This window comes from Bidens hawaiensis, unplaced genomic scaffold (genome assembly GCF_021521415.1).
Source record: "Bidens hawaiensis isolate Kalapana, Puna unplaced genomic scaffold, B.hawaiensis_p1.1 tig00079346_1, whole genome shotgun sequence".
Taxonomy (NCBI): Eukaryota; Viridiplantae; Streptophyta; class Magnoliopsida; order Asterales; family Asteraceae; genus Bidens; species Bidens hawaiensis.
In genome coordinates, this window is record NW_027503570.1 from 21633 (window position 1) to 48131 (window position 26499).

Genomic DNA, 26499 nt, shown 5'->3' on the forward strand with positions numbered 1-26499 from the left:
CCTGAAAGCGAGCACAACGACAAACAGCAAACATTATATCAGGCCTAGAAGCAGTTAAGTACATTAAAGAACCTATTATAGCCCGATATTGGGTTGGGTCCACGTCTGCATCGTTGTCTGACTCAGCACCCAATTTGTGGTTGACGCAGACTGGAGTATCGTATGGAGTGTTGTCCTCCATCTTGAAACGTTTGAGAACATCATGGACATACCTCGTCTGATGAATGAACATACCATCTTTCTTCTGATCAACCTGCAGTCCTAAAAAGAAAGTTAGTTCACCCATAGCACTCATTTCAAATCTCTTCTTCATGATGGCCACAAACTCCTGACACATGGCGACCTTTGATGCAGCAAAGATAATGTCGTCCACGTAGACTTGCACCAGTAGAAAGTCGCTCCCTTTTCTCTTGAAGAACAATGTGCTATCAATCTTACCTCTTTCAAACTCATTCTCAAGCAAGTAATCAGATAACGTTGAGTACCAGGCACGAGGTGCCTGATGTAGTCCATACAACGCTTTACTTAGCTTGTACACGTGATCGGGAAAGTCAGGGTCAGGAAAACCCGGAGGTTGCTCAACGTACACAACCTCATCGACTTTACCATTTAGGAACGCACTCTTCACATCTAACTGAAAAACCTTCATCTCCTTATGAGCAGCAAATGCCAAAAACAGCCGAATGGCTTCCAATCTTGCCACAGGAGCAAACACCTCATTGTAATCAATCCCCTCTTGCTGATTAAAGCCTTTAACAACCAGCCTCGCCTTATTCCTGATAACAATCCCTTTTTCATCTCTCTTGCATTTGAAGACCCATTTTGTGCCAATCGCATGCACATTCTTTGGTTTTGCAACCAAGTTCCATACCTCCATCTTCTTAAATTGGGCTAATTCTTCTTGCATGGCTTCGACCCACGAGCTGTCCTTGAGAGCCATTTGATAGTTCTTTGGTTCAATCTGGCTGATAAAGCAGGTGTACAAGCATTCGTTGATTATGCCTGATTCTTTAATGCTTGTGTAAACACAGGTGTGCTCATTCAAGCTTTGTCTTGTTTGTACACCATCGGACAGATCACCTATCACATTTTCCAGAGGGTGATTTTTGTGAATTCTCGTAGTCGGAACCGAACTGACATTCAGATTATCTTCCAAGTTCGAAGATAGCTCATTAATGGGTGATTGATGTTGAGAGTGAAACGGATTGATGAATTCCTCTTCAGTAGAGGCAGCAGGGGTATTGACAGCATTTGACGAGGAAGGCTGACATTCATCATACTGTGGTCGTTGCACCAAAGTGTCTTCCTCATCGCATATTATCTTCGTAGCAATTCTTTCCTCAACTTCTGCAAAATCCAAATAAGGCATGTTAAAAGATTTAAAAAGTCTATCATAGTCAAAAACCGCGGCGGGTCCCGTGCTTGGTTTTGGTGATTTGTAACTTGTGATATCAGTGTTACACACCACCTCAACTTGCTGGTCGATGTATTAAAGACCCATCTGTTGGGAGTCCCAACAACGTATCCGACTAAGATTCCTTCGTCGGCTACTTCACCAAATTTAGAATTGGTCTTTAATATCGAACATGGGGACCCGAATGGTTCAAGACCACTCAAGTTGGGCTTTCTCCCATGCATAAGTTCATAACAGGTTTTATTTAATCTTTTAACAGTTAACACTCTATTAAGGATATAACAGGCTGTTGCAACTGCTTCAGCCCAGAACACCACGGGAAGTTTCGAATCAGCCAGCATGGTTCTGGCTCCTTCAATTAAAGTTCTGTTCTTCCTCTCAGCCACTCCATTTTGTTGCGGTGTATACGGAGCGCTGTACTAGTGTTCAATCCCCTTATGTAAGCAGAAGATCTCCATCTCATAGTTCTTGAACTCAGTCCCATTATCACTTCTGATGTACTTAACCCTTTTTCCCATGATATTCTCAACCTTGGTAATCAAATTCTTTACCATCTGAACAGTTTCATCCTTTGACTTCAGGAAATATACCCAGGAATATCGAGAGAAATCATCAGTGATCACCAAGCAGTAAGATGTTCCTCCTAGACTTTTTACATTCACTGGACCGAAGAGATCCATGTGAAGTAGTTCTAGGGTACTGACTATAGAATTAATCTTCTTGGTGTGATGGGATTTCTTGTGTTGCTTTCCCTTCTTGCATGATAAGCATTGGTCTTCGAAGTTGAAATTCTTCAAGGGAACACCCAACACCAACCCATTCTTGACAATGTAGTTCATCTTCCGAAGATGAATATGCCCCATTCTCCTATGCGATAATTCGGACTCCGATTCAGTCGCTTTCGACAAAAGACACGATTCTTCTGTGGCCATTTCAGTCGACCTCATGTCCATGATATACGTATTCTTCTCTCTTGGAGCCTTCATAACAATCCAATCCTCGGGTATCTTAAAACCAGGATGCAACACAATCGCCTCATTCTTGGTAAAATGCACGGTGTAATCCTTGTCACAGATCTGCGAAACACTCAGCAGATTGTTCTTCAATTCTTCAACAAAGTTCACTTTCTCTAAAGTCATCTTTCCATTCGTCACAGTCCCAATTCCTGTGATCCTTCCACCGCTCTCTCCAGCGAAACTCACTCTTCCTCCTTGAACAGGTTTCCATTCGTGTAACAAATTCTTGTTACCCGTCATATGCCGGGAACAGCCGCTATCCACAACCCATAGATTGTTTGCAGCCCTGTTCAACTGTTCCTGCACGATTAAAGCAGAGGGTTAAAATCTGGGGACCCAAGACCTCTTGGTCTTGGGTCGATACATCCCGTACCTTGGCTGTCCAAAGTTAGCATCAGAATAATTTCTGTAAGTCCAGCGGATACCTTCTTGGAGATTGACTATGAGGCCATCCAAACCGTCGTGAATTAAATGAATTATTACTTATGGTTTGGTTGTTAGCAGTGAAAAACTGAGATCTATTTCTTTGAAAACCTGAATTAGACCAATTTCTGAATTTTGATGGGTTTTCATTTTTTCCATTATATTGATTACCGTTTCTTTTCTCAGATTTTGAAGGCCTCACACCTCTGAATTTCTGCTTCAGAGGGCAATCAGCAATTAGGTGTCCTAATTGATTACATCTGAAACAACTCATGTGTTCAACTTTCTTTTCCATAGTTGTTTTAGATGTTGAGGCTGTATTACTGCCCGTTTGTCTCACATAAGGTGGGACATACGGGTTTAGTGGAGATTTCTTTTCAGTTGTTTTATGTTTCTCCCCACTTTTTGGTAACACTGCCTCTTGTTTTGTCTCACTCGAGTCGGAAGACTTGTCCGAGTTAGATGAGACAGGACTAGGCACAGAAATTTTCACACTCGAAACAGGCTTACTTGTTTCGCCTTTACTAACTTCTGGTTCTTTAAAGTAACCTTAACCGGAACTGTCTGACCAAAATCAACGTCGACAGATTTCTGATTACTAGGATCATAAGTGTAATTATGATTGTAAGGTGGTGGAACTTCATGATAACCAATTCTTCCCCTTTTAACTGGGGAACCTTGATCACTAACGAGGTGATCAAGTATAGCGGAGGAATTTCTAAATTTCTCAAGTTTCCTGTTCAGTTCCACCACTTTCACCTGGTGATCAGCTATCTGTTTATCCCTTTCAGCTATTAGTTTGGTCTTCTCTTCTAAGACTTCATAGCTAAGATCAATAACTTATATTTTTTCAGCTAAATTTGCTTTCAGACTTCTAATATCTTTTTCACTAGCTTTTATTTTTACTTTATAACTGTTTTCTCTAGCTTTAGTGAAATGATGATCTTCTTTTAACGTTTTAAATTCAGCATCCAAACTAACAAACTGATCAGTTATAGTTTTCAGTTGTTCAGACAGATTTTCACATTTAGTACAATGAATTTTGGTACTTACCTCGGAGAGCTGGTCTTTCACATCTGCCATGTTAGCTTCATTTTGAGCTTCTGCCATGTAAGCTTCATTTTCGCCAGTCACTTTCTCACTATCTGCAGTCTCGATGTTTGCCAAATTGGCCTGTTCGAACACTTCTTCAGCATGCAGATTCCAGTTGTACTCTCCATTTTGTCTGGATATCATGGCTCTATTATCATTGACACCCCCACTCTGTTGTGTAGACCTGTTTTGACTGCGCTCTACACGTTCATTTGTGCACTCCTTTGCAAAATGGCCATTCTGTTGGCAGTTGTAACACCTAACCTTCGACTTGTCAAACCCTGGTCTCTCACCAACAAACTTCCTACCAGTCTTCTTCATAAACCGCAACCCTTCTCACAATCATCGCCATCTACCACTGCAAATCCATCTCTTCCAGATCATCAGCATCGATCTGATCATAATCTTCATCCAAAGTTGTTGGATCAACAATTTTACCCTTGATGTAATTTTCATACGAAGCAATGAAAGATGCGTAGAGAGCAAACTGCTGTTCAGCAGATTTAACACTTATGGGCATCTTCGAGTAGTTGTTGTTTGAAACACTTGGGGAAAAACTACTCTTAGTTGCTTAAGGGCTAGAAGCATTAGATCCACCAGCTACAAAGCACACATCACCATTCATGTTGAGAGATACATGACCGTCATTTGTTGAGTTAGCGCCCGACTCTCCCTTTGAGTAGTAAGCAGACGAATCAGACTTCGAACTTGAACTTGAGTTGACCTTTGCACCATACATTCCTGGATCTTGAACCTGATCAGTAGATGTCTCTTTTCGAACCATGTTTAGTTCAAAAGTTCGTAGCTTGTTTACTGCCGTTTCCAAATCATAGTCGGCAAAGTCTTTGTCTTCTCTCATCAACACGGTGTACATCTCCCATTTCGGTGGGAGAGCATCAAGAAGCTTTTCAACAATCTCATCTTCTTTGTTAGTAATAGAATAATTGCTTAGTTCTGTCAGCAGATGATAATATCTAGTGATGATATCATCAAGTGATTCATTCTTCAGATACTTGAAGACCGAGAACTGGGTTTTAAGTAGTTTAATCTTTGAAGCACGGATTCCCACATTACCCTCAAAACGGTTTTCAAGCGCTTCCCAAAGCTCTCTGGCAGTTTTGTACTTTCTGAAGGTGTGCAGAATCTCTTGTGGAAGAGCCATTGTAATTGCTGCATGAGCTTTGCTTTCGGCCTCATACATTTTCTTCTCTTCTTCTTCCATCTTGCTGTATTTCTTAATCTGATCACGACCCTCATATTCAGCAGTTGGTGGAATGTAGCCATCTTGTATACACACCCATATTTTAGCATCTTGGTACTTGACATATTGTTCAAACCGATCCTTCCATGCCACGAAGTCAGTTCCTTTCAGCATCTTTGGGGCCTTAGTAGCTGATCCCGCTTCCACTTCCATCTTCACCAGTTCCGTAATGTTTATTGAATTCATCTTTTACAAAACACAAAGAAACCCGAAAAATAAAAATTTTCTTCATAACAGTACTGTAGGCGAAGTTGTGGATAACTTCGCTTAAGTCTGAACTTCGCTCACTTTCTTAAATTCGCCTGATTTGGCGAAGTTGTGAATAACTTCGCTTGAGGTAAGCGAACTTGTGAGGTAGGCGAAGTTGTGGGTAACTTCGCTTGAGATAAACGAACTTGAGAAGGTAGGCGAAGTTGTGGATAACTTCGCTTAACCTTATATCTTCGCTGAAACCCTACTAACAGTGACGGCAACTTCGCCTGATGAACACGATGGTTTTTGCAGGTTTGATTTCTGGATTTTGCGAGGTTTGTGACGGTGTAAAGGGTTGTTTATGATTGCAGGAGGTGAGTAGGACACAAAAACACAGTAAACTCGTCCCGCGAATAGTCGAACGGAACGATTTCTACACCCGCGTGATAATCCCGAACCACAATCACCAGCAAAAAGATCTGATACCAATTGTACGTTCCCAGCCGGATCTACACGAGATATCGCGTTCTACGTAGGTGCGGAATCCCTACGTAAGACGTTACGAGCGTAGAAGACGATACGATTAAACACGTTACAATAAACACAAACATGTTATATTGCAACCGTAAACACGTGATACAAAGATCACCAAATACAGACTCTCTCTAACTCGTTCTCTGAATAATGAACTGAATTCGTTGGAATTTTTTAGTAATCCGTAACCTAAACAGCTTATATAGACACGACAACTTCGCCTGGCATGTTCAGGCGAAGTTGTCCCTAACTTCGCTTGTCTAACAAGTTCGCCCATATCAGCGAACTTGTTAGCAACTTCGCTTACATACAAAACATAAATCTAACTAACACGATTACAGACACTTGACACTGAACTACTGACATCTTGCACCAACACTTCTTCTTCTCCAGCCGCCAACAACCCCTCAACAGCAGCCGCCTCCTTCTTTTTTTCTTTCTTCTTTGCCGGCTACTGTAGCTCCGATCGGAATCTGCCCAAATTAGGGTTTTAGGGTTTTTTTGGTTTTATTTTCGGGTTTGTGATCAATGAATGGCTGAAAACTCTTGTTATTAACTTAATATAATATTATAAAAGGCTTTTAAGATGTGGGCTTGGGTCGGGCCTTGACTTATAAGTTTGAAAGTTGAACAATTAAGCCACTAAACTCTTCAATTTAACTCTTTTTTCCACCAAACTTCATAACCTACAAGAAAACAATCATCTTTGTAAAATCAAGCATAAATAAACCATAAAACTTAATAATTAAACTAAAAAGTAATTAAAACATGATAAAAATGATACGGAAAGTAAGTGTGTTTCACTACACATCAAACACAGTTGATAACGAATCACAGATAAACATATAGCGAATCACCATACAGATGATAGCGAATTACATTCATCTTCAAATCTTCAAACATTCAAAGCAATTTTCCAGAATTATGAACATCAAACTTCAAAACCCAGAAACTCAGAAATATGCAAATCTGTAATACTTTCTCATTACTCAACCAAAACACACAAATAACCTACCAAAATCCTCGTAATCAAATTCCGAATCCAATACACACCATCTCGTAACCGATTAACACTAATTACCTTATCAATTTGACCAAAAACACACCCCTGTTTCGGACTTAAACCGAATCCAATATCAAACCTCAAAAATCCAAACCACACCTCAATTCCTCTAATCCACACCTATCCAATACCTTAACCAACACAAACTCAATCCAATTCGTCCATAATTCAACCAATTCAAACCAAAATTGATTCAATAACAATAAAACAGAAAAACTTAATAACAATAACAATTTAAACACCAAATCAAGTGTAAATCGAGCACCAACAGCTCTGATACCACTTGTTGGTTCCCGGATAAACAATCGATAACAATAACAGATCTCAGATATGTGAATATCCGATTAATACTATTAAAGATATAGCTCATAATTAAGCTTGATTTAATGTTATGTATGTGTATATATTATCAATATGTTAGATGAATAATGTTAAGGTGAAGCTTGAGAGAGAGCAAATACTCAAAAACTCTTTTTTCTCAACTCGTTAGAAAAGCTTAATTAACATGCTTTCGGCTTTTACCTATACATAACACATTTACACATTACCATTTTATTGGTGATAATCCATACATTTCATATTTAATAAATTCTACTCGCATACGCTTGTACAATCATCAAATCTCCACCTATGTAAATGCTTATTTACATGAATACAAATCAAGAGGTCTTTAAACGGGTTGTAATGGGGCCAAGTGTAAGGGTATGGAAGGGAATATTGAAAGTAGCTCAAGCGACCCGATCCGACTTATTACAAACAAACTAAGTAAACAATGAAATAAACAACTATAAACATCACTAACTTCTCTTTTTCTTTTTTTTTCTTTTGTTCCTCTTTTTTTTCACTCAATACATAATACTTTGAACATTGCATACATAAACCTTGCAACTCTCATACAAACTTCTTCTTTTTTTGTTTTTTTTGAACTAGTATAATACTTGAACATTATATACTAGCATGATAAACATAATGCTTCACATCTCTAACTGATAAATACTAAAACAATTACATAAAAACCTATTAAGTCGGATCATTTTACAAAATAACACCGGGGTTGATTAAATGAAAGAATAGGCCCAATAAAGTTTTCTAAAGGAACCAACCCCCCGCCCCTCACATAACCATCCTCATATGTATAATGTATGAGGCCCCAACCCCCCAAAACCCACACTCTCGCTCATCCAGACGAGGCTTAACCTAAGTGCCTCTATCAATTTTGCACGCATGCCAAGCTAAGATCACGAAATGCACTAATTATACAAGTTCTATCGGAGAATATCAACCTTCTCACCAAACAATACTTTTTCAATTCTCAAGTGTAAATGAACGTGTTATGTAAGTTATTACACTGAAAGCATGCTAACCTTGGTTAGAAAACTACATAATCTCCTTTTTTAAAAAACAACTAGGCACATGTTATTTAGGGAATTGTGACCATGAAAAGGGACCAAAACTTTACCCCGCCATCTTATCACTTTCCGATTCTTTTAAACACATTTTTTTTTTAATTTTTTCTATTTTTATGATTTTTTTAATTTTTTCTGATTTATTATTTTTTTTCTGATATTTTTTAAAAAAAAAATTCAACACAAACGAAAATAACGAAAATTTTCCTCATCCCCACACTTGGGATACATTGTCCCCAATGTACAGTTTTAAGAAAAATAAAACAAACCACTTGTTAAACACAACCTTCATTCCAACACATTCCAATTATACTTAATCAAAAGTATTTTGTCCACCACCCATCCACCCAAAAGCACATAAAGACACAAAAAAAATAACAACTATACAGTAATATACAGAATAGTGTTCAACTGGCATCACAAGGCTCGATCAGTTGTAAGGCGGGTGGGCCGACTCGAAGATAGATGTCATAAAGTCTGAAAATTGGCCGAAGTTAAACGCCCCATCGCCACTGCTGCTTCCTTCTTCTTGTGCTGGTGGTGGTGCCATTGACTGCATTGGGCTGACCCACATTGAATGATGAAGTGGTGGTTCGGGATATCGCACCAAACCATCATACGGAGGTAGAGTCGTGTAATCTACAATTTAAGGATCCGGTATAACCGGTTCACCTGCGCCCCTGGCCGGTTCAACAGATTAAACAATACACAGACAACCAACTGAACCAAGTGGCCAGTTGATTATAGATTAAAAAAATGTATTAAATATAGCATTCAGATAAATCCCCAATTCATATGAACCCTAAATCCCAAATCATTAAATTTGTTTATTGTTTAGTTTGATTGTGTTAGGGTTAAACAAGCAGTGGCGAGTATAACCTACTAATTAATTACCTTATACGACGATGTTTGATGGTTTAATCGCGAAGAACAGAGGACGGCGACGAAAGGCTCAAGACGCAGCACATACACTTCAATAATTAAATTAGATGTAGGGGTTTTGATCGTAGGGTATGTATAACGGTGTATCTATGTTTAATTGAATTTCTATAATCGTTTATATGTATTTTGTATTAGGTTAAGGTCGGCAAAGAGATGATACGGGATACGAATCAAAAAGATTGATATAACCAAATTGGGATGTCGGTTTGGCCGCAAATGGAATGTTTAACATAGCTGAAGATCCAATTTCCAAGTATAATACGTGAATTACGGTGCAAGCTATTGCAAATTTGTTACTCGGGTTCGCGAATAAGGTACGGGCCATCGGGTGTGGGTTACTAGGTTAAGGGGTATCATATATTAATATATCAAAATTTGCAGTTTAGTCCCTCAAGATAGGGTGTGAAAACAAAAAGATACTAATGTATAGTTTGTGGTTACAAATGTATTATCTTTCAAAGTAAATTTATATTTAATAAATAAATTATAATAAGAAATTAATAAAAATTAAGAATTACTCGATAAGCGTGATATTTTTGTTGATAAAAGCGGTTCGGTTTATGAATATAAATTTAGAAGATCCGAGTTGTTACATTATTGCCCAATAGTAGCTCTAGGGTGTTCAAAAATCAAAGTTATTAACTGTTAATTACTGTTATTAACGCCAAGTTAGAGGTCTTTTGGTCATTATCTGTTTTTGAGCTTCTCGATAGTTTCCTAAAAAAATTTTTCAAAAAGGAATAAAAGTGGGGTCGTTTAGATGGGTATAAGAGTCAAGGGGATAGGTATACATGTTTCATATCGGCAGCCCATATATCCATCCATATTGTGAGATATAGCCCCTATACTTAATACACATATTATATATGTATATATATCAAAACATGCCAGATTATGATTTGAGTGTAGCTGGTATGTTTCACAGAATTAGAACTTGCTTGTGATATGCATGTTGAGATCTTAATACCATCACTTGTTTGGAGATTAGGACTAGAAAACCCGTACATATATACCCTTACTAAATAAAACTCCTTACCCTACATTATCCCTTAGGAGCCCGTTTGAATCTTATTCCTTTTCATTTGCTAAACGTTACATTACAAGCCATGCCAGCTTTAGCCTTTTTATTTTAACCCTATTTGATGAAAACCAGTTCATTAAATTTGTATATATAGTGATTTGTAGAGCATGGTACACAATTCACATATGTCCCAATCAGAGTTGTATATATTGTATTCATTTATTGGCAAAAAAAATATGAAAAAGCCAAAAAGAGTTATCATTTAAAGTTATAGCTATTTGTAAATAACAGTCTTTTTGTATTTGAGTTGTTGGATAGTTTATTTGAATAAACTGGGTTTTATCCACCTTAGTCACTAGATATGCATGTTACGCACCCGATCCTTCGTTTAGGCGAATCTATTGTTCTTAAAGCACCACCAAATACCTTTGTTGGGTTGTCAATCTAGAATCGGTTATGACCTTAGACCTTACTAGTATTAATGATAGCAATTAACATAGGTTTGTGTTTGATTAATGTCAAGCAAATGATAAGTGTGCGGATGTGATGTTCGGGTGAAAATTATGTATTTTTAGGTTTCATTTTGGTGGTTTTACTTGGTTTTACTTAGAATTTCGATACTTCAATAGTGCTTTTGATTTGTAGGTCAGTGTCAGTTAAAGTATTATTTGGAGGAATTTACGAGCATGATTTGAAGTATCGAGAAGGTCGAAGCCATTACACAAGTGTTGGAAACAAAAAGAAATGAATTGGTTAAATTTCAGCTCCTAGGGTAAGCTACGCTGGGATCACAGTAGCTTACTCCGACTTCCAAATTAATTCAGAGTATGGCAGTCAGATTTTAGAGTAAAGGGATTACCACCGAGAGTATGTTATGCCAGGGGTCAAAGTAGTTTACGCTGGGTTGGGTCATGCAATTCAGTTTTAAAGCACGGGCCAGCTGCTCTATAAGCCATAAAAACCCTAAATTGAAGGGTATTTCATTCCAGCTGTTTGGGATGAACTTTGGCAATTTTGGGAGCTCCGGAACACCTCCAATCACTACAAAATCCATTGAAGATCATATGATGACCATGAGTGGCCAATTTCCCTCGAATGTTGATAATTAATCTGTTAAATGTCCTGAGATTGTTGTTTGTTACATACTTGAACCCCGGGTGTGATTTGATTTTCTTAATTGTTTGAACTTTGAGTTAGTTGCTTGCTTAATATTAATACTAAATAATTGCTAGTGTGATTAGCACTCATATTTGCCTACTTCATAATGTTAAGAATTAATTATACATTGAATTGACCACATACTTCTCATAGTTCGACACCCTACTTGCCCTAACTAGTTTAAGATGATTATGAAACTTGTTTAATATTGTTTTTGACTTGATCTTGATAGTCTTGCATCATTATGGCATGTGAATCGCTAAGCATTTTTAGTAATATCTATATATTAAACTTATGAAAACTCACCAACATTCGTGGTGCCAAAATATATTATTTGTAACGTGTTACATGTTGTTTGATGAAGTGTTGAAGATGAAGACAATTAGTCGACTTTATGGTTTACTTAGTAAACTTCACTTGTTATTCGATGTATTATTATTTGATTCTTTAACCAAACTATTTGTACTTATGATATATATATATATATATATATATATATATATATATTCATCCTATATAGGGTTGGTATCATTTAAGAACTCTAAAAAAGTTAAGAACTCTTCGATACCTTTAAAAACCAAATAATTTTTTAATTTTTTTTATATATTAACATTATTTAAGAGTAGTTTTATCATATTTTATATAAAAAATTTGATTACATATATTAATCACAAGTTTACATTTATGTAAAATTTATGTACTAACAAATTTACATATGTGTAAAACAAAACATAGATATGTATAAAAACTAATTTTCAAAATTGTAATCGTAGATATAGATATAGAAAATGATAAAACTACTCTCAAAGAATGTTAACATATAAAAATTTTTTTCAAAATATTTGTTTTCAAAGGTTCCTTCAAGTTCTTAAATAATTTAACAGTTCTGTAATGATACTCATCCTATATATATATATATATATATATATATATATAGGGGTGGGTTAACGTACAATAATGGCTTATCGTACATTAGGTACGCGATATTCCAGAACGTTTGATTAAAAAACGCGCGGTGGCAATTTCGTAAATAACCCAACAGTAGTTCGCAATCAAAATTCGTCGATTACAAATCAACTCTGATCCAAATTCGGAACTTGTCGCTCAATCTAATCCAATTTCTAAACTCTAATCACAGCTTACAGTATGAAATCTCAAAAGTGAAAAATCAAAATTGAAATAGAACGTCACTGAACATTAAAAATCTTCAAATTGATCAAAAATTGATGATTTAATAAGGAGCTTTAGAATCTTCAATCGATTATGAAAATACAGATTAACACACTTAATTGAGCTATGATTAGGGTTCATGTTTAAACGTTCTACTCAAAGTTTATACGTTCTGACCAAATAAACACCAAAATGATGATTTTAATCAATCGAATTAATGTGTAGAAGTATTTAGAATCATCAATCGATTATGGGATTGAAGAAATAACGCACTCAATCGAGCTCTTATTAGGGTTCAAAATGTTATGTTTAAACGTTCTGAAACAAAACTGAAGACCTATAAAGGTTCTGATACGTTCAATGAATTTCTGGGTGTTAAAAAAATGAAAATCTTTAAACGTTCTAATACTTTCAATGAAATTCTGGGTGTTCAAAAATCATGAACATCTTTAAACGTTCTAAGAATTTCTAGGTATTCAAAAAAGTTTAGAAGTTCTGAACTTCTAAACAGAACTTCTAAACTAACAAAAAAAAATAAACACCTGAAGTTCAGAACTTCTAAACAGAACTTCTAAACTAACAAATGTTAAATGTTGTGTTTTTTCAAATGTTAAACCTTTAAACGTTCAGGCAAAAAAGTTTAAACGTTCAGGCAAAAGAGTTTAAACGTTCAGGCAAAAGAGTTTAAACGTTCAGGTAAAAGAGTTTAAACGTTCAGGCATAACCCACTAAAAATTGAAAAAATTAATCGACCGAATCTTCAAATTGATGATTAATTAGATCAATTTAAAGGTTAATTGATGAATTAGGTTCATCAATTTCAATTTCAATTTCAATTTTATCAAAATATTAACAAACATGTGAACAAATAATAGACGATGATGTATGATGATTGTGGATGGTGGCTTCGATAATGGACGAAATCGTTGTACGATGAAGATTGTTGAATGGTGACGATGAAGGTGGACGGAATCGATGGGAGCAGTGGATCAGATTTGACGAAAATTACAAAACTGCCATCGCGTTAAATTGAAGATCGACGGGTATACGAGTCGCGTACGTATTGTATGATAAACCATTATTGTATTGGATCCTTTATATATATATATATATATATATATATATATATATATATATATATATATATATATAGGGTTGAGTTATAATAAGAAGATTAGTTTTCCTAGGAATGATAGGAAATAATGTTGTCCATTCATTTGAGAATTGAATGGTTGAGATTAGATTAGAGAGATCATCAAGTGCAAAACAAGGGTAAGGGCATAATAGGGATAACACATTTGTTGACATTCTCTCTCCACATGCAAGGCACATGTCAAATACCCCAATCATTTTAAAAAGCCCATAACTTTTTTATACAACATTTTTTTTCAAAACAATTTCACATAATAACGAGTGTTTTTTTATCTTTTATATGAGTACTATATTGCTATATAAAAATTAAAAAAAAATTCTTAGGTTTTTTACAAAGTGTGTTTTACCAAAATTGTGTTTTACAAAATTGTGTTATATAAGTGTGTTTTATTTTTTCATAGTGTTTTTTGCATTGTGTTTTACCAAAATTGTGTTTTACAAAATTATGTTATATGAGTACTATATTGCCATATAAAAATTAAAAAAAAATTCTTAGGTTTTTTACAAAGTGTGTTTTACCAAAATTGTGTTTTACAAAATTGTGTTATATAAGTGTGTTTTATTTTTTCATAGTGTTTTTTGCATTGTGTTTTTTACATTGTGTAATTTAATTGTGTTTTTCATTGTGTTTTTATTTTCATAGTGTTTATTCCATTGTGTTTTTTACATTGTGTTTTTCATAGTGTTTTATTTTCCGGAGACTTTTCCGGCAAGGAGGTGGCGGTGGGTGGCAGTGGGCGGTGGTGGTGGTTGTAGGAGATAAGTGAAAATTTAAGTGGGTTTTAATTAAGTGGGTTTTTGAAATTAAATTAAGTGGGTTTTCAATATTAAGTTATTAGACAAAAATACCATCATTCGTAGTCTTCTTAGGATAATCAAACTTCTTATTTGATCTTTTCTCTCTATATATATATATATATATATTGGCCACTTTAATAGTGTATTCTAGTGATTAACAATCTCAGTATCGCGCCGACGTATTCTACCCAAGGTCGGGGTGTTACAGACCCGGTACATGATCTCCAACATGTCTTGCTCCTCATACAGAGGTGAAACTTGACCCTATACAGGTACTCTGAATTTCTTTGCTCCACGTGCAAAGGTTGACCCTCAAAGACGAGCTCGTTATTGGGTTGTGTCACGTAGTAGTGCTCACCATCCAAGAGGCACTCCTTAAACAAACTAACAGCTAGCTTGATGGCTATTAAATAAAAAACAAACGCTTTGTTTCATTCAAATCCGGCATCCTGTCTCATATATATAGGAAGACTGTATGTCGGGCCCTCATCTGCTGAAATGCTTTCTAGCACCGCCCATTCGTTAAAAGATTCGCCAAAAACATATATAGTTCCCATTCCAAAACGACATTGCCAACGAAAATCGAACTATAGAAATAAGAACTCGATGGTAATATAATTTGAGAATGGGGTTGTGAATTGAGAACTGAATGTAGAAATTGTGAATCGACATAACAAACTAAACTATGGTTAAATAATATAGAAAATTACCCAAATAGCCATTTTTGACCACCAATTTCCAACTTTAGCCATGCTTTTAAAGAAATTCCGTCGGATCAAACGAAAACAACATCCCCTCCGACAGGTTAGTGTGATTAATAAGAATTCGCCATGTATGCAAGTGTTCCCGTCGGTTCTTATTGACTAAGAGAAAACATCTGCCGAAAAATTAACCTTTGGATCTGACGGTTTAATATTCCTTCATCGATGTCTCACATGTGTACGTAAAGACCTTGAACCACCAGATCTTGAAGCAATCTTTGATGGCGGTAGTGATATATAGTGGCAGTTTCAAGCGATGGTGGTGGTAATGACAATTTTAGGAAAGGAAGTTGTCGACGGCGGATTCTCCGTTGTTGGTCTCGGTCGTTTCAATGGAGAGAAAATGTTCAGTTTTTATTAATCTGAGTCCCGGTAGTGCCAAAAGTCCCGGTAGTTATTACTATTTTCTTTGGTTATTTTGCAAAAATAAAAGACAATCGGATCCGACTGTTTAGAAACTGTTTCCGTCAGAGCTGACTGTATTTTCCTCCGACGGTTCGTCCGGCTAATCGTTTCGGTCAATACCTTAAACCGTAGGTTCCGATGAAAAAACATGCTACGTACGTGGCGCGTCGGGATAGGGTAAAATTCCGTCGGACCAAGAATGGTTTCCGACGGATTAGTTTGGCTATTTTTGGAATTAGTTTTGGTCTTGGGCTAGAACTGGAAAAAGTGGATGAAAAATGGCTGGTTTGGGAATTTTTCCTAAATAATATGGAGAGGAATCACACATTAGTTGTTCATGATATAAAATTTGAACCTATACGTCACATATTGGTCTATACGCTATGTATAGATGTGATCAATATGCTACATATAGACCACAACAATGTTGGAAATTCCCGAGTCGGTCCGTGGCTTGGTGCGTGGGACGGCTAGGATATTAACTTGGCGTGCAAGTTAATGATTAAATAATATTAATCAATTTATGGTAGTTTCCTATTGTTTACATGTTAGGAAGATGATTATTATGGAATTGATTAATTAGAATCCCGATTATAGTATAACGTGTTAGGTTAGCTATAAATACCGTGTTTAAAGGGTAGGGACATTTGTATCAAGTTTTTGAGTCAGATTTCTTGATCATTAATAAAATTGGGTGTTAGCCAAATATTGTCTTCGTTTTTCTTGTTCATTACGCATCTTTGATTACCATAAACAACGCATGAAACTTTTGTGATATCTGCCTAGGACACGACCTCAAGGCACATGTGTAATACCCAAATTATTTCTCATTTCCCATATGTCGTGAATAGGTCCATACGCGACGTATTACTTTCCCAAATTTCAAATTCCCATATGTTGTGAATAGGTCCATACGCGATGTATTACTTTCCCTAATTTCAAAGTCAACCAGACAATGTAGGAGTTTGAAAGTTGTACAATCAATACTTGGCGTATAGATGTATACGCAACGTATATACGGTGTCAAATTAAAGATTTGTTGTCCAAATAATAGCACCTTGTACAAAATAGAATCATAATACAATTACAATATATTCTCTTGCTAATAGAGTTCCCTTTATTTAAAATTAGTAATACATGACTTGGACTAATAACAACCATAGTCGGTTGGGCCTTATTTAAAATTCAAATTACTTTCAAATAAAAACGTGAATGGGATCAAGTTCCAAGTCAAACTTCAACAACATATAAGAGCACCATAGTATAATCATGCAAGGCTGATTACTCAGTTAGACTCATAGGCATGGATACTGGTTGATATATGACTTCCTTCACGGTATCAAGAATCTTATTTCCGGTGAACGCATCATCTGTTGCATAAAAAAAGATGTCCACACAACACATCTTCCAAAATACATCTTTGCAAGCTTTGGGAACTTTATTTTCCTTTGTTTCCAGAACTAATTGCATCAACTTTTTCTCCAAATTATCGATCCACGTCTTAATTTCTTCTATGATTTCTTCTTCCTTAATCCCGCTCTTTCCATAATTCTTGTGCAATGTCACAGCATTAAGTTTGCCATCCTTCAATTCTCTCTGCACAAACACAACCCGTTAGTAGTAGCATATTTGATATCTTTAAAAGCTGAACTTGTGAAAACATCTACCTTGAAGGTTCTAATGTCATTGATAAGTCTACCATGAGTGCTCATTAGCTCAAATAAGTTATGATATTCAGAGCTTTGAACAATATCCTCTGACAGTCTCGGGCCAATAAAGTAAAGAGCAGGGAGTATGAACGCGCCTAGCGTGAACGATACATAACCATTTTCTATGTACTCGTTCATTGTTGGCACCACACTATCTCTAGCCCATTTAGCTTCGGTTAACATAGTATACAACATTTCCAACCACTGCAAAAAAAAACATATTAAAATGAACACGATGTAAGACTACGTGAAAAATCAGTAAAGAAAAGGTTAGATTGTGGTTGGAAGGATTTATCTTACACATTGAATAACATGACTTGTCACGTCTCGTTCTTGCCATTTATAAGCCGCGCCTCCTATCCAAGACACTACGTCTTTTATTGCCAAAAACATAATGCGGACTTCTTCTGAGCAGCAATCAGTTTCGACATTTACATTCCATCTGCAGTGATAATGACAACCCTTTAGAATATCAGGTATAAGTTTATAATTGGGAAAATCCCCAAAATGTCCATTTGACACCCCCCCCCCCCCTCCCCACAAAGATTAGAGAATCTCCTCCATAATCTAAAATCCAGAAATGTCCATTTAAATACCGTTGGACCCACCCTATTTGCACATGTCACGTGACGTTATTTCTAACCAATTACATGACGCCACATTGTAATTCTTAAAGTCCGACTAAAATTTGTTATTACAGGGGCGCTTGGGATTCCTTATTTTACTTCCTTATAACTTTTCAATAAGTTACAAACGTATAACTTTCCCTCTCACATCAAAAGCAATCTCAAATACCTTATTTATTTTCAAAAAGTTAATAAGTTATAAGTTGATGAAAATAAGTAATCCCAAACACCCCCTAAGTTTGGTGAGGATCAATAGTACATTTTGTGAGTCCAAACCAAATTTTTATTGACTCATGACCGTTTTAATCAACATAATTGAAAAATAATAATTTAAAAGCTATGTATATAAAATGGCGCCTTAACATGTAAAAATGGTCAGGTCCGCCGGGTTAATAATTAATGGAAATTTAGGGAATTTTTTTGAGGTGGACATTCTCTTGATATATACGTGTCAAATGGACGTTTTGAGTATTTTCTCGTCCATAACTAACCATAGATAATATACTTTTCAACACATTGAATCATGTTCACCAACTCATCCAAAGAGCCATTGACATCAAAAAAATCATCCACGATGATGACAAGGAAGCTAGCTTTTGCCCAAGTAATACGAGCATCTGATAATTCGGGAGAAGAAAGAACCGAAGAACCAGAGAAGTAACAGTAGCCCATCTTCTGCCTACAATTGATTTTGTCCAGTTTATTTTCTGCCACCCATCTGCCAACACAAAGAGAATCTATCAAGTACAAATAAAAATTATCATTTGCAGTTATTGTTGTAGGGTTGGAGACTAATAGATATTGTATATCCTAAACATATATTTCTGATTCTTTTAAATATATTTAGTATATAACAAGATTCAATCTTTTAATATTTATCCCGAAATATGTAGGATCCTTTGTATCATATTAAACTAGGTTTTATCTCCCGTATTATTACGAGGATTGTTATATATTTTGTTGTTTTTATAATATTTACTTATTTTTTTGAATTTTAATTTTATTTATTGCAAGACAACTAATAATATACATAGAGTTTTATGATAATAGAGTTTCACAAATAAATAAGATGCTATAACCCGTTTAAAAGCTATGTGGGTTTGATGAGACCCATGACATGCTTATTTTTTTATTATAAAATTGTTTCTTAGCTCTAAATAACATCTTTTAAAAAAATGAAATTAATTTTTAGTATATTCCTATATTATATGATTTTCATATCAAATAGTATTTGGTAAGATTAATTTTTAATTTAAAGAGATGTTATAACCCGTTTAAGGGTTATCTGGGTTTTGTGAGACCCATACCCGTGAATTTGAGTCAAATGCATGAGAAGCCTCAAATTACAAATAAAGCAATCTTGTGGATTGAGAGAATGTATGGAGTAATCATAGAGCTTTTAAAAGTTTCATTTATATATATATATTAAGAGAGGTTGTTTTACATTATTCGTTTATAATATTTGTATATTTTTTAGAATTTAAATTTATTTATTGAACCAAAGTTAATAATATACTTAGTATTTGATGATGAAAAAGTTTCACATATAAATGAGATGTTATAACTCGATTTAAAAGCTATTTGGGTTTGGTGAGACCCATGACCCGCTTATAAAATTGTCTTTTTAATTATAAATAATATATATCTTTTTTTTAAAGAAATCATAAATTAATTTTTAATATATCCCTATTTTATAAGATTTTTACATCAAATATTTGATGTGATTAATTTTTAATTTAATGAGATGTTATAACCCGTTTAAAGAATATATGGGTTTGGTGAGACTCATACCCATGAATTCGGGTCAAATGCATGAAAGGTCTCCATTTAAAAATCAAGCAAATTTGGTGACTCAAAAAAGGGGGTGCGACCACATCGCGACACGTGTGATTTTTATGTTTTCGTTTATAATAATGTTTATATGTATTATAGATAGATGATATTTGAGAGAAGATTGATTGAGCCAATTATAATTTCTGTCCGAGACAACAAATCTACTCTATAATAAAAGAATAATATCTTCAGCCACTTGTCACTCTCCTTTCTTTACCCATTTTCAATATGTTATTGGATCTGGGTTACCCGACCCAAATAAACAAATATTTTCTTTCAAAACAATGGTCTCTTCTTTCTTTACCCATCTCCAGCCACTGCCGATTTGGATCTACACCTCACCTATCACAACAAGCCATAGGTCGTCGTCATTGTTGCAGAACTGTATTGCTATTGCCTCCTTCGCTCTCCGATTACACGCCCGCTGCTGATTTGGATCATTCTTTGTTTTCCAATTGCAGCACATCATGTCAATAGTTAATTTGATTTGATTGTTTTGTTCATTACAAAAATCTGTTTAATTTAGGTCTTTTGATTTGGTTTTGTGAAATTGTTGATTTATGTGAATTTAGTTACCTTTTTAATTTGAGAACATACTCTTATTACTTAGATTGAAAGAATTGAGTTTGGAGGGTTAAACCTGTGTTTTGACTGGTAAAATTAGAAGTCTTAAGTTACATGCACATAAGGTGTTCGATAAAAAGCCTCAACTAAATTTTTATGAAAAAACTAACGAATACATGAAAGTTTAGGATAATTCATATAGCGAGTGAAACTGATATGTATAAGTTTCATGGTCTTTAGAGATTGGTGTATGATTAAATGAGTCGCCATGATCACTACTACGTGGTAATTCTATTATTTGCAATGTGTTGTCCAACAAAGATGCATTATGCTTAAAGATTTAATGGTAAATTGAATTATACTTGGTCTATGTTTGATTGTTAGGCTATATGTAGTGGGCGTGAGTTTGGGCGATTTTTATTTACTTTTAAACCTTGAACTTTGAAAGTGTATTAAACTTGATAAAACTTTAAATACTTTAAAATCTTTGGTTTGTTTACGTTTATATCCGTACAGTTTTAAACTTTGATTATTTTTTTGTATTGTTTACTTTATTTGTAAATTTATATGTATTTTGTCGTGTTGTGTTTTTTTATTATAATTTATTTTTATTATTGGTGTGTTTTTTTTAGTTTTATGTATTTTTTTGTATTTATTTTTTAATTTTAATACATTTTTATTTAATTATTTAAATAAATTGGTTTTTATTTGATTAGTTTAATTATAAAAAGAAAATAATAAATAAAGATACTGTGGGCCCAACTTGTAGCCCCTACACCATTACACCCCAAAACAAATTCGCCCTCTCTGCTGACTGGGCGCCACGTGTCACAATTCGCCCTCATTTGTAGCCCCTCCACTACACATAGCCTTAGGAGGACAAGGGGACAAAGTAACCAAGACACCATTTGTATCCTTTATGTTCTAGATAAAGGTGAGTATTTGTATCCTTTATTTTACATTTAGTAGCCCATTTGCTAGATGAAGATATGAGAAAAATGAGATTATGTATTTGATATTTAATAATATAACGGGCCATAAGTTCATATGACTCGTATGGTGAATAAAAAAGAATTTACCAAGGCATAGTGCATCTAACAGATGTACTAACTCTGATTCGATTATGAAAATATTTTGGTTCGGTTATGAAAAAATTTTGATTTAATTACGAAAAGGATTTGATTCGATTTCGAAAAGGATTTGAATTAATAATAATGAGGAGTATGCAACTTCTAAAGATGTGAAATTAACATGTTGAATGAAAGAACACGTGTTCTCACACGGACAACTATATGTGGCCTTATCGAGAATTAGAAGTAGACATGGATTAAAGATTATGATTCTTGATAAACAATGTACATTGACTAATACAACAAATGTAGTGTACAAAGAAATTTTGCTTATTTGTAAAATTTTTGTGTAATGTTTGTTTGGTAATTTCAGTATAACTTGTAACTGCATTAACAATATATGATAATTGTGTTGTTAATTGTATTTTGGTTAATAATTAAAGTTTATAATATTAATCAATTTCCCGTGTAATATACGGGACTCAAACTAGTTAATAACAAATTCTTGAAAGACAAATCCCAGGACTTAACCCAAGTCGACAATTACGTGATTAAGATATTCAACCAGGAAAGGGTTGCACCAGGCAATAAGTTACCTTTCAAGAGCTTTAAATTCTCCACGATATATAGACTGGCATGCATTAAAATCTTCCACTGCCAACCTTATGTAATCCTCGTTGCTAATATTTGATGAACTGACATGCGTACACAGAGTATTGTATTCAGAACTATTTAGTACAAAATTCTAAAATAACTGGCAAGTGAATTTTGTGTAAGATCCACAAAATCTAAAACTCACCAATATGTAGTTTTCAAAGTTCTTGTGTCATCTACGTTGTAATTCTGTATGTTTCTTCTAGTGGCCACGCGTTCTAAACCGGTATGAAAAGGGAACTTAAATGCATCGTTCACCTGAGTTAATTAATAACAGTTTACATATATTAAATTAGACATGAAGAGAGCATGGGTGGCTCGAAATTACAAAATTAATAAGCCGAAAGGCGAGGCCTGACCATGAACTAAGCATTTTATCTCCTATGCTAGTATTTAAAGTCGGTTTGATCAGGCAAAAGGAAACTACAAATATTATATTCCCTCTGTCCCTCTACAAGTGTCATGGTTTGAAAAACATAAAATTTAAGAAAGTTTAATGATTGTACTTTTTTCTTAGCAAATGACTATAATGCCCTTAGACATATATAAAAAGACAAAATTAAAGAAAATTTGAATGCTTGCATTATTAAGGGTAAATTTGGAAATTAATTAATAAAGTTTGAAAGTGAACATTTGTAATGGAACAAACTAATAAGGAAATGTGGACACTTTTAAAGGGGTGAAGGGAGTACTTAAGGAGACAAAACCTGTTTGTAGATGTATTTAGAGTGTTTGTTTGGCGCAGCGGATATTTCCCTTTTAAGGAACTTAGTTGACACCAAGTTTAGCTCTCCAAGAGCCGATTCATCTTGGTATATAACTTGTGATGCCTGATAAGCTTCAAGAGCTGCATATATGTCTTCAAAAGGCTCTTGATCATGTGGACTCATGTACGAACCATCTTGAATGATTTCAGCTAAGGGATCTACACAACAAGCCAAATGAATAAACTTTAAGGATAGCAACATATAGGGTACACGAGTTACTTTTATTTGTAATTGTCAAATATACCTGATGATATTTGATAACCATTTGTCCTTAATACCCGAAGGCGAGTGCACAAGTCCCAGCATTCATGAATATTCGCTCGTCCCTCTGCATCCAATAACTGGTTTTGTGGCTATATTGTTAGATTTCCAACCAATAAAAGATGAAAACCGGCCATATTTAACTCAACCATAATGAACATTAACTACCTGTATGCTTCCTCTAAAACAGTTTTGATTTCCACCATGAAATGTCGTGAGACTCCCAATCTTTCAAGTTGATCAACCATGTAAAGCCAGACATATAAATCAGGGTAAACTGTTGGGACTATAATCCACCACACATGAGTAGTTAAATTAAACATGTTAAAAGTTATCATGAAAGATATGGATGGTAAATATATATTGATGACGTACCTGCGTTACCAAACTTATCCAAAAGTGAAGTTAGATAATCAAGACAATCTGCATTCTGATGATGAGTAAGTGCAGCCGCTGATGCCGAAGGCGAGTTGAGAATCGAACCGTTCTTCATCTGGTATTTCATCACCATCTTCCAGTCATAAAAACTACCAAGTCCTTCTGAAATATATGCCAAGTATGCTGCCCTCTCTTTTAAAAGACATCTGTGTTCGTGTACATGAATATATAGCTTGTAATTGATGATAGTTAGGCTTAGTGCCATATGGTAACACGTATGAGCGTCTCTCAAAATGATTAGAATGAATTAAGTTGAGTTTACAATTTACGTTACAATGCTCTCCTCTAATATAAGGAAGAGAGAGGAGAAATAAACAACTAAATGCCTAATAAGGTTGTGTAGTGGAGGGGCTATAAAATGGGACGATTTGCGTCTTTGACACCTAGTCAGCAAATGATAGGTTTTTGTTTAAGGGTGTAATGGTGTTGTAGAACCCCCCCCCCCTCCCCCCCCCCCCCACACACACACACGTACGTACACACACATGTATATATATATATATCCACATACATAATAATAATAATAATAATAATAATAATAATAATAATAATAATAAACATTAACAAATAACAGGCGATAAATATTCATCGCACCCCCCCCCCCCTCCAAATCGCCCCAATATCGCCTGGGGGCGGTGTTCCATATAAAAATGCCACCATCGCCTCTTATTACTCGCCCACTACACATACCCTTAAACATCTACAAGTCTACAACTATCATAACTAGAAGTCAACAAGTCAATCAAATACCTTAGACAAATATATATATTTGAAAAAAATAAAAAAGGGTTAAATTTTTTTAAAAGAAAAAAATACATACCTCCTGAGCTCTAATTCTCTTCCATGTAGCATCAGACTCAGATCTTCTTGTTTTAGGGGGGAGCTTTATGTTCAAATCTACAGCATACTCAAGCATATGAGGAAATATAATGTCGAAACCAATTGGGGACGGTTGATTCTTGTCAGTAGCCGAAGCCATATTTGACTCGATAAAACATAGACCTACAACATGAGTTGATTGTTTATGTAGTCGATAATAATAACACACGACGTCGACAACCAAGAATCAAGCAAACAGACCCTTACCCTTCTTAATTTGGTGTTCTCCAGACATTCCATTTTCTTAATGCAAACAATAGATGCTAATGTTGAAGAGAGAGTATCTTTAAGTAATGGGGATGGAGGATTGTGATCAATAAGACCCCATGAACCATCATTAAGCTGATTATCCATTAACCAGTTTAGGCACTCAGGGAAACAAGGAGACTTGGGAGAGCTTGGAGAAGGGACCATGGCAACCCACGCCGTGTCATATGATGAAACAGAAAGTTCGACGTTGCTGAACAGTTTCGAATTCGTTCTTTGGTCATATCCATAACAGTGTGATTGTGTTGTCTAGAGTGTGAAGCAACTGCTAAAGTAAAAAAAAAAAAAGGAAAAGAGCGATGAAGATGTGAATTGGTAATCGGTAGGCCTAATGGCTTACTGCAGGGTCAAAACACCGTTAAAAAAAATAGACAATATTTCTTATGGTTGAAAGAAGCAAAATGAGGAAAAAAAAGAAAAAAAATGGTTAAGAGAGAGGATATATATGAGCTCTATTTACGCTTTGTACCAGGTTGAAGGCCAGGCAGGTTGTGTTGCTCCATGCAACAACCTACAACCCATGATCGATGAGCTGTGTGCGACAGCATGCTTACGGCCAGCTAGCTTCTTGCTTATCTCTTAACAGTTGACAGCAACGTCGATCGGTCTATTTGACAAAATTGAATGAGTTAGTGTCACTAGGGGTTGTGAGTATGGAACTTGTATAGTTTTCTGAATGTTAGAATATATATTTTTAGTGTTAACCAAGTGAATACTAAGGAACAACAAATGACATTAATAAGTATCAAATGTTGTGTTTTAACCATCTATACTTAAGAACAAGAAGGTCTTTGATATAAGTATCAAATGATCTCATCACGAAAGCATTTAATATTAACGGAATAAAAGAAAAAAAAAACGAGAAAACTCTACGCGTAATTAGAAGCATAAAGAAATTGGCATGTCACCTGATAAAAGCAGCTTGTAAGGAGGGAGGGGTAGAGCCGAAGAGCAATTATGCAGTCTGATTTAAGGATGTGTTTTATATATACAAAGTTTACAGTCCAGCAATATATTAATGACACTAGCACGTTAAGATACTTTTTAAAATCATGAGGAAAAATAATAATTACAAGTGTTATCAATTACTTCAATGCGTAAGGTGACAACTGACAATTATCATAGATTCTATGTTTACATACAAACAAAAAGCCAGAAAGGTTTACTAAGATACTGGTCAAAGGTTGTGTCTTTTGTGTGTAGTGACTTAAAGATATATTATTTATTGATTTGACATTTTTATATTTATTAAAAATATAGTTTACTTATCAATACACCTACGTACTAATTAAATAAATTATCATCGTTATTTACAACTTATTCCCCCAATAATTAACAGTGGATTTCCGACATGATACAAAAAAGTATAACTAAAAAAAATATAAAAAGGCAAAAAGAAAGTGTTTCTTTTCAAAAGTTCTTGATTAATTTAGAATCGAATGAGCAAGATGAATGCTTGAATTGTTGGAGATTAAATTGGATTTAATCTAAGTTATGTTCTTATATCGTGATTACGCAAACGAAAAATACTTGAAGAATGAAGGCTGCGATGTTTGCTTTGGATACGAAGAAGAAAGAAAAGTATATTGTAAAATGGGGTTGTAATTGAAATCGAAAAAAACT

The 26499-nt window shown here is 35.0% G+C and overlaps 1 pseudogene; it reads right to left on the reverse strand.

Annotated features, from left to right (window-relative positions):
- Positions 1-17087: 17087 nt before the first annotated feature.
- On the reverse strand, positions 17088-26089 carry LOC143607087 (ent-kaurene synthase 2, chloroplastic-like; annotated as a pseudogene).
- Positions 26090-26499: the final 410 nt, after the last annotated feature.